Source organism: Bison bison, unplaced genomic scaffold (assembly GCF_000754665.1).
Source record: "Bison bison bison isolate TAMUID 2011002044 unplaced genomic scaffold, Bison_UMD1.0 scf7180017864254, whole genome shotgun sequence".
NCBI lineage: Eukaryota > Metazoa > Chordata > Mammalia > Artiodactyla > Bovidae > Bison > Bison bison.
Window position 1 is genome coordinate 6,943,014 of NW_011494826.1, and position 8,161 is coordinate 6,951,174.

Below are 8,161 nucleotides of genomic sequence, written 5' to 3' on the forward strand. Positions count from 1 at the left end.
TGGTTGACTCTGCTCCATCCCACTGTTGGTGCCTCCCGGGTACTGGAACATAGTGAGTGAACAAGTGAACATATGCGTGAGCAAACAATCAAAGATATTCTATTTCTCAATCTAAGTCCTCAAAAATCCAGTACTTATTTTTTCCTTACAGCATATGTCAAACTGGACGAGCCTCATTTCAAGAGCTTGCAGCCACACATGGTTACCATACAGAAGAGCACAAGACTGGGCTCCACCAGGGTCTTACCAGCGTTCTGGTTTGCTGGTGAAGTAGGAGAAAAAGTAAGCTCTGCTACAGCAGAAGACAGGGCTTTCCAGATGGCTCAGTGATAAAGAATCTGCCTGCCAAAGCAGGAGACATGGGTTCAATCCCTGGGTCAGAAATATTCCCTGAAGAAGGAAATGCAACCCACTCCAGAATTCTTGCCTGAAAAATCCCATGGACGGAGGACCCTGGTGGGCTATAGTCCATGGGGTCTCAAAAGAATCGGACACAACATAATAACCAACCAACCACAGTGGAAGACAACACAGCCCTTACACTTCTGCTCGTTAGACAGCCAGGTCGAAACCTGACTCTGCCACTCACTACTTGCCCAACCTGGGTAAGTTATGTGACCTCCCTGTACTTCAGTTCCCTCTTCTATAAAGCGGAGGTATTTAAATAACAGTATCTGCATTGAGAGAGAGATAGCAAAAACGACGAGCTAAGACCCATCAACCCTTAGAACAATGCCTGACACATAAGCTTACGGTAGTATCAGCCATTGAATATCTTATTACATGTTTCTATCACATATAGATATTCACACTCCACTTCCTGCCACAAGAGATGGGAGGCAGCCTGAGTTACCCCACATCCCATGGTTACAACAAAAGAAAAACCAGTATCCATGTTAGAATTGCATTCTGAACACATCAGTTACCAGCAAAGCCCACTGGGGGCCCCAAGAAAAGAAAGCCGGAGTCTAGGTGATAAGGTCTAACCTTTTCCTTTGTGCGTCATGTAGGTCCCTTTGCTCTTAGGGTGCCAAGTCCAGAGGCCTCGCACTTGGCCCTTCGGCCTGGAGTTCCCGTTTATAACAGGACTGTGCCAACATCTCAGCTCCAGGGCTGTGTGCAGAAAAGCTGCCCGGGACATTCAGTTCAAGATGGCAGTGGAGAGCCGTGTGCAGAGGCAATGCTCTCGGCTCCACAATCTAGAGCCCGAGCAGCACAGCTGCGCCTGATACCACACTCCCTCCACCCACTCTGTGCTGGCGAGATCCCTATAAAGCAGCCCCCACTACAGTCTCTCTGGGAGAGCGTGAGCTTTAGAGGCCACGCTCACACCTCTTCATTCTTTGATCAAAGACTAAAACCTTGAGCAGAAGAACTCAGTCTTGTTCTGTTGGCTTGAGCAACACTGAGCAGAAGGACCTTTGTTAGGGACCCACTTGGGTCAGTAACATATTCCTTCATGTATCATAGCAAATGAGACTGATTGTGGATGCACAAATTGTACAGGCTAGTAAAAAATTTAAATCTGCGTAGAAAATTTAGACTCTGCCATGACACACATTATCATTGGTGAGAACAGGAAGTGCTCATTTAAAGAAAAACCTTGAGCAACTTTCTACAGGTTGTTTTAATGTAGTTCTCACATCTGCTAAATTTAAATTAAAAAAATTAAATCTCATCCTACAAGACAGACAAGTTGTGTCCTTTGCAAGCCAGCAAAGAAAGCAAATGACCTTTACATTTGATTTCCTCTCTGGGGCAAAAAGTTGGTTTTAGAAAGCTGAGCATTCAGCAGGTTCCAGATGCAAGGCAGATGCTGGAACCCTGGCTGCTGTCATTATGGCTTTGGAGCAGGGGGGTGCCACATTTGGAACGAAGTAATAGTACCTACCTTGGAGAAACATTGTGAAATTCAATTGAAATAATATGAATGGCAATGCTTGACCCAAAGTAGGTATTCAATCAATGTCCTTAGGGAAACACAATCTAATGTCTGGATCTCATTAATGATACCACAATCTCATTAAAAACACTTCTATAATGAACTAAAAATGTGTTCTAATTCTGCCCTTTTTGACTATACAGAATGAGTCTAATTTCTTCTCCAAAAAGCACTCAAATATATGAGAGTGACCTTTCATGCGCTCCTCACCAAACTTCTCTTTTCCACCTAAACACCATCAGTTTCCTCCAATAAGACAAGAATTTGTTGTCTTCAAAGTAACTAGAAGCATCTGGGCTCTGGTGGGTCCCAAGATACACCTCAACACATCTCAGCACCGATAATATGCCAGTAGTCCTGGAGGATCCCAAACTCGGTCCTGTGGGATCAAGTTAACCTCATGGTTAACCTAATGCTTTCTTCTTCATATAAAATTCAAGGACCTTTCTCCGTATGCTCTCCCCACCCCCAACACTGACTGCATACACTGCTTTGTTTAAAAGAGCCTGTTTCAGGACTAATATGCTCTTCACAGTTGAAATCCAGCCCTGAACCTTTGAAGTGACATTTATTGTGGTCTTGGGAAAGGCTCCGCAGAGGTGAGAAGTGACAGCTGAGGGTGATAAATCAAATGCAGCTCAGTTTTCATTTAAGGGCAAACTATCATCCAGTCAGCCTGGCTGAGTCACCAGCCAGCTCGGGCAGCTTGAGATTTCTTATGTAAATGGTAAACAGATCACTGAATGGTGACAATTTCTTCAGCTGCTAGGATGAGCCGTCGGCTTCTGTTCTCTGCTCAAACTTGACATCTTAAGCTGCTGGTTAGAGGAGAGTCGTGTTAACAAAAACATTTCAGGACTGATCATAATCATAAAGCCTCTATTAGAAATGATGCTGTTTGAACAGCGTGTTCACAACACACCTTATCTCCTCTGCTTCCCAAAGCACTGGATGGGACGTTGTAATACTCTAGACTGACTGTCCAGTATGGTAGCCACTAGCCACATGGGGCCACTGAGCACTTGAAATCTGGCTTGTCTGAGATTTTAAGTATAAAATATTACAGGATTTCAATGATTTCATACAAAAAATTATAGAATACCTTATATAACCTTATATATTGATTTTACATTGAACTGATATTCTGGATATATTGAATTAAGCTAAGCAATTATTAAAATTAATTTCACCTTTTCTTAACACTTTTTTTTCAGTGTGATTACTAGAAAATTTTAAGTTGCATATATTATTCATAATGTGGCTTCTATTACATTTCAGTTGAACAACGCTAGTTTGGAAGCTAGATGGAGCTGGAAAATCCCTCATTTCTCTGATTCTTCCTCTGGGTTCAGACTTAGGGAAAAAGGGACCTACTTCAGAACCTATCACTCACTTTACTGTCTATTTATTGGTTAGACTAGAGGAGTGGTCCTCAAACTTCAGTGAACATAAATGCTACAAACTGAACTATGAAGCCCCAAGAGTTATATGTTGAAGCTCTAACTCTCCCCCTCCCACCACATGACTGTATTGGAGATAAGGTCGTTAAAGAGGTGATTAGGGTTAAATTAGGTCACAGGGGTAGAGCTCTGATCCAATAACACTGATACTCCTGGGTATATATTATAGCTGGAAAAACCAAAAACACTGATTTGAAAAGATACACTCCAATATTCATAGCAGCATTATTTACAATAGCCTAGATATGCAAGCAACCTAAACATTCAACAAAGATGAATGGATAAAGAAGAATATATTTGTGTGTGTGTATATATTCTTGTGTGTGTGTATGTATATATAAATGTGTGTGTGTGTACATATAAACGTACATACACAATAAAATACTATGCAGCCATAAAAAAGAATAAAATTTTGCCACTTGCAGCAACACAGACGGACTTGGAGGGAATAACGCTAAGTAAAGTAAGTTAGAAAGATAAAGACAAATACTGTATGATATCGCTTATATGTGGATTCTTAAAAAAAATACAACAAACTAGTGAATATAACAAAACAGAAGCAGATTTGCAGATATAGAGAACAAACTAGTGGTTACCAGTAGAGGGGAGGGACAGCAGAGGGCTGGGGAAGCAGGAGGTCCAAACTATTATGTATAAAATAAGCCACAGAGATATATTGTACAGTAGGGGGGAACATAGTCAATATTGTAGAATAACTATAAATGGGGTATAACCTTTAAAAACTGACCTGTAACTTACACAATATCATAATCAACTATACTTCAGTAACACAAAACAGAAAAGGAGGAAACGCCAACGCTGTGCTCCACCGTGTGAGGACGCAGGGAGAATGTGGCCGTCCACAAGCCAGGAAGAGAGTCTTCACCAGAAACTAAACCCTGATGGAAACTTAATCTTAGATTTTCCAGGCTCCAGAATTGTGAGAAAACACATTTTTTGTTATCTAAGCCACCAAGTCTGTAGTATTTTGTTATGGCAGCTTGACCAGACTAAGGCAATAAGCATCACCTGGGGAGCTCATTAGACATACAGGTTGTTGGGACCTGTTCCCAACTCTATTAATCTGAGATAGGCCTGGAAATCTGCCTCTTTTTAACAAGCACTCTAAGCATTCTATCTATATTTTGATGTGCCCTAGTCCAAAAGAAACATCGTTATCTAGACTCCTGTTGGTGCTGTTACAGTCAGACTTGGCGGCCATGAACTGAATTCCTAGTTCTACCACTCCAGTATGCATGCTAAGTCACTTCAGTCGTGTCCAACTCTTTGCAACCCGCCAGGTGCCTCTGTCCATGGGATTTTCCAGGCAAGAATACTGGAGTGAGTTGCCATGCCCTACTCCAGGGGATCTTCCTGCCTCAGGGATCAAACCCAGGTCTCTTCTGTCTCCTGCATTAGCAGGCGGATTCTTTACCACTGGCGCCACCTGGGAAGCCCTACCACCCCAGCAGTGGCAAACCAAATTAGCTTGATTATGAGCACCCCCTTTTGGTAAAACATTTTGAGCATGCAACCGGCTGAGCACTATACTTAATAGATTACATATGCCCAATGGGGCTTCCCTGGTGGCTCAGTGGCAAAGAATCTGCCTGCCAATGCAGAAAACAGGGGTTAAATTCCTGGGTGGGGAAGATCCCCTAGAGAAAGAAATGGCAACTCACTCCAGTATTATTTCCTGGGAAAAAAAGACAGAGGAGACTGACTAGCTATAGTCCATGGGGTTGCAAGAGTCAGACAGAACTTAGCGACTAAATAATGAATCATTTACTGAAATATTAACAAAGTTAATTTTTGCATAAAAACACAGGTACAAAGTGAAGCTGTTTTCTTTTGAGATCCCAATGGATCATCTTTAGCCTGTGGAGGCCTCTCACTGAACAAGTTATAACACTTTATATATTATATGAAGTTCTTGCTTTTGCCCAAGCTATTCCCATTCTGCCTTCTCTGCACTTAGAAAATGCCTATTTATTCCTCAGGCTTCAACTCATAAATCTCTTCTGAGCTGCTTTTTCTCCCCTCCCCCTCCCACAGACAGCATTTCAGGCCCTCTTTGCAGCACCTCTATGGACTTACCACACCAAACTGCAAATATTTGTTTAACCTGTCAGCTCCTTGAGGGCATGGACTGTACTTTATTTATCTGTTTCGCCTGTGCCTTGCACACAGCTCCTGGCACAAGGTATGCATTTTTTTAATGTTTGTAAAATGAGCAAACCAATGAATGAAATGCAATTAATCAATATTTTCAGCAAGTCATTGCCCTTCTCTGCAGAAGTAGAATCATCAGACTGTGTGTGAGAAATAACCCACATAAAGGCGTGCAGCATGAAGCTATCTGAAGCCATGCTGGGCTTTAACTTTGGGTTTACAAAAGCACGTATAATTCACGCCAAGCTGAGGATGAAAGCAAAGTGAGCAGTCTAAGCCACATGCAACTTAAAGAGCAGAGAAGGTTTTGGGTGTTTATTTTTGTTTTTGTTTGTTTGTTTTTTTACTGCTATTTTTAATTATTTATTTGTATTAAAGTCAGGATGCTCCTGGCAAAGGAATAATGGATGGTTTGTGAGAGATCTCAGTGCATCTTTGTGGGGCAGGACAAAGATGGATGGGAAACAAGAGGGCTTTTAGAGGCAATATAATCTGTGAGCTACATCCAGGTCTGTACCACACAAAACGAAGGAGTCACTTGGTCCAAGCTCCAGAAATGTTACAGTTCAAAGTATCATCTTTAGGAATTTTAAACCTGGCTTGGCTGTGTAATGACAAGTGTCCTTCCTCTGTAAAGTCTAAACCTCACTAGTTAGAAGTTGGTCTCCCCATTCCTTCTCGTGCATTCTATTGTCTCTGTCTCAAGCTTCCCCATCAGGGGTCATCATGGGTGGCAGCAGGAACCTGGCTGGAAGAATTCTCTTGGGTGTGCTTTCTCATGTGCTGGGACCCACAGGAGAAAAGAAATGCTTTGTTACTTCCCTGTTTACATAAAAGCTTTTCCTTTCAGCAGATACTTGAAAGAAACCAAATTGTACATAACCCATTTATCTTCTCAGACCCACTTAAAAAGATTGACCCTATGATATACTAGAAAGTAAAATATACATCTGTTTATGAATCAAAAGTGATTTATGAATCACTTTTTGAGGTGATTAGCAAGCAACATTAGCAAGTAGAAAGGTTTCTATGTTGCTCCCCTAAGAGTAGGGTTGCCAGATTTAGCAAATAAAAATATAGGACACCTGGTTAAATTTGAATTTCAGATAGACAATGAATAATTTTTTGGTATAAGCATGTCCCAAATATTGCATGTGTCCTGCATTTTATCTGGAAACCTTACCTGAAGGGGAAAAATTTCTATAAAACCCTCATGGGGAAAATCTCTCTCTCTTGTCTCTTTGGAAATGTTGATCACTAGCTGAGAGGTATATGTTAATAAAAACATACATCTGAAAAAAAAAATATGTCTGAGACCTCAGATAGCTGAGTTCTCTTTCAGTTCACACTCTCATTGACTCATCAGTGTTTCATCCCAAATACGAGTATGACTCTCCTGGTAGCATGTTTTCTTTGTAGCATAGCAGATTTCTGAAGATCAAATCTGTTACCTGACAGGAGGACCTGATGCAGGTAATTTCATGTAGCAGTGGCAGATACAAGACACTCAGGAGGGATTTCTGTACTAGCTGAGCCTTTCAAAATGTGGTTGTTACTGCCTCTACCTATGTTTAAAGGCTGTTCTGCATCTGACTTGTTGTTGCTCATTTATTAATAGCATATCTTGTGCATGCTTCCAAAATGGAAGTATTTGCATTAAAGAAGAATAAAAATCACCAAAAATAAATATCATGTGAGCTTCCTGAAAGCTGAGGCAGAAAATGAAATGCAGCACGTTACATACCTCTCGCTGCTGGGGACACAGCACTGCTGCCTTCTCAGAAGAACTGAAGTTCTTCCTGGCGTTAAATTCCAACACACACATGCAAAAATGTGCTCGTCCAGCTGCCCATTCAGAACTGTCCTTCCAGAACTTTCAGAATAAGGTCATTTGTTAAGAATTCTGCAACAGAAACAAGACTCTGCCCACAAAGTTAAAGTCCTTTCATTGGGAGATGCCTCTTCGGGAAGCAGGCAGGGTACTAGCATAGTGTCAACCCCAAACAAGGGGAAGTTAAAGAAAAAAAACTGGCGGCGCTTGGTCACAAATGCGAAAGTCGGCTTAATTTAGTTCATAATGAGAAACACTATAGAGCCTAAATAAAGGCTCTCCACAAAATGTTCTTCATTCTTTTCATTCATCAGTGTAAACAGGTGGCTTGGTTTCTTCTGTAATTCTTCTGAAGCTAGTGAGACAAGATGATAAAGTTCCAAGACGATGCTAAATTACTAGGGCCCCTTATTAGAAAGCAGCATTTTTCTTTTCAGGGTTGCTGCTGCTGCTGCTGCTGCTGCTAAGTCGTTTCAGTCGTGTCCGACTCTGTGCGACCCCATGGACTGCAGCCCACCAGGCGTCCCCGTCCCTGGGATTCTCCAGGCAAGAACACTGGAGTGGGTTGCCATTTCCTTCTCCAATACAGGAAAGTGAAAAGTGAAAGTGAAGTCGCTCAGTTGTGTCCGACTCCTAGCGACCCCACGGACTGCAGCCTACCAGGCTCCTCGTCCATGGGATTTGCCAGGCAAGAGTACTGGAGTGGGGTGCCTTTGCCTTCTCCGTTTCAGGGTTATGTACCACCATTTTTTTTTA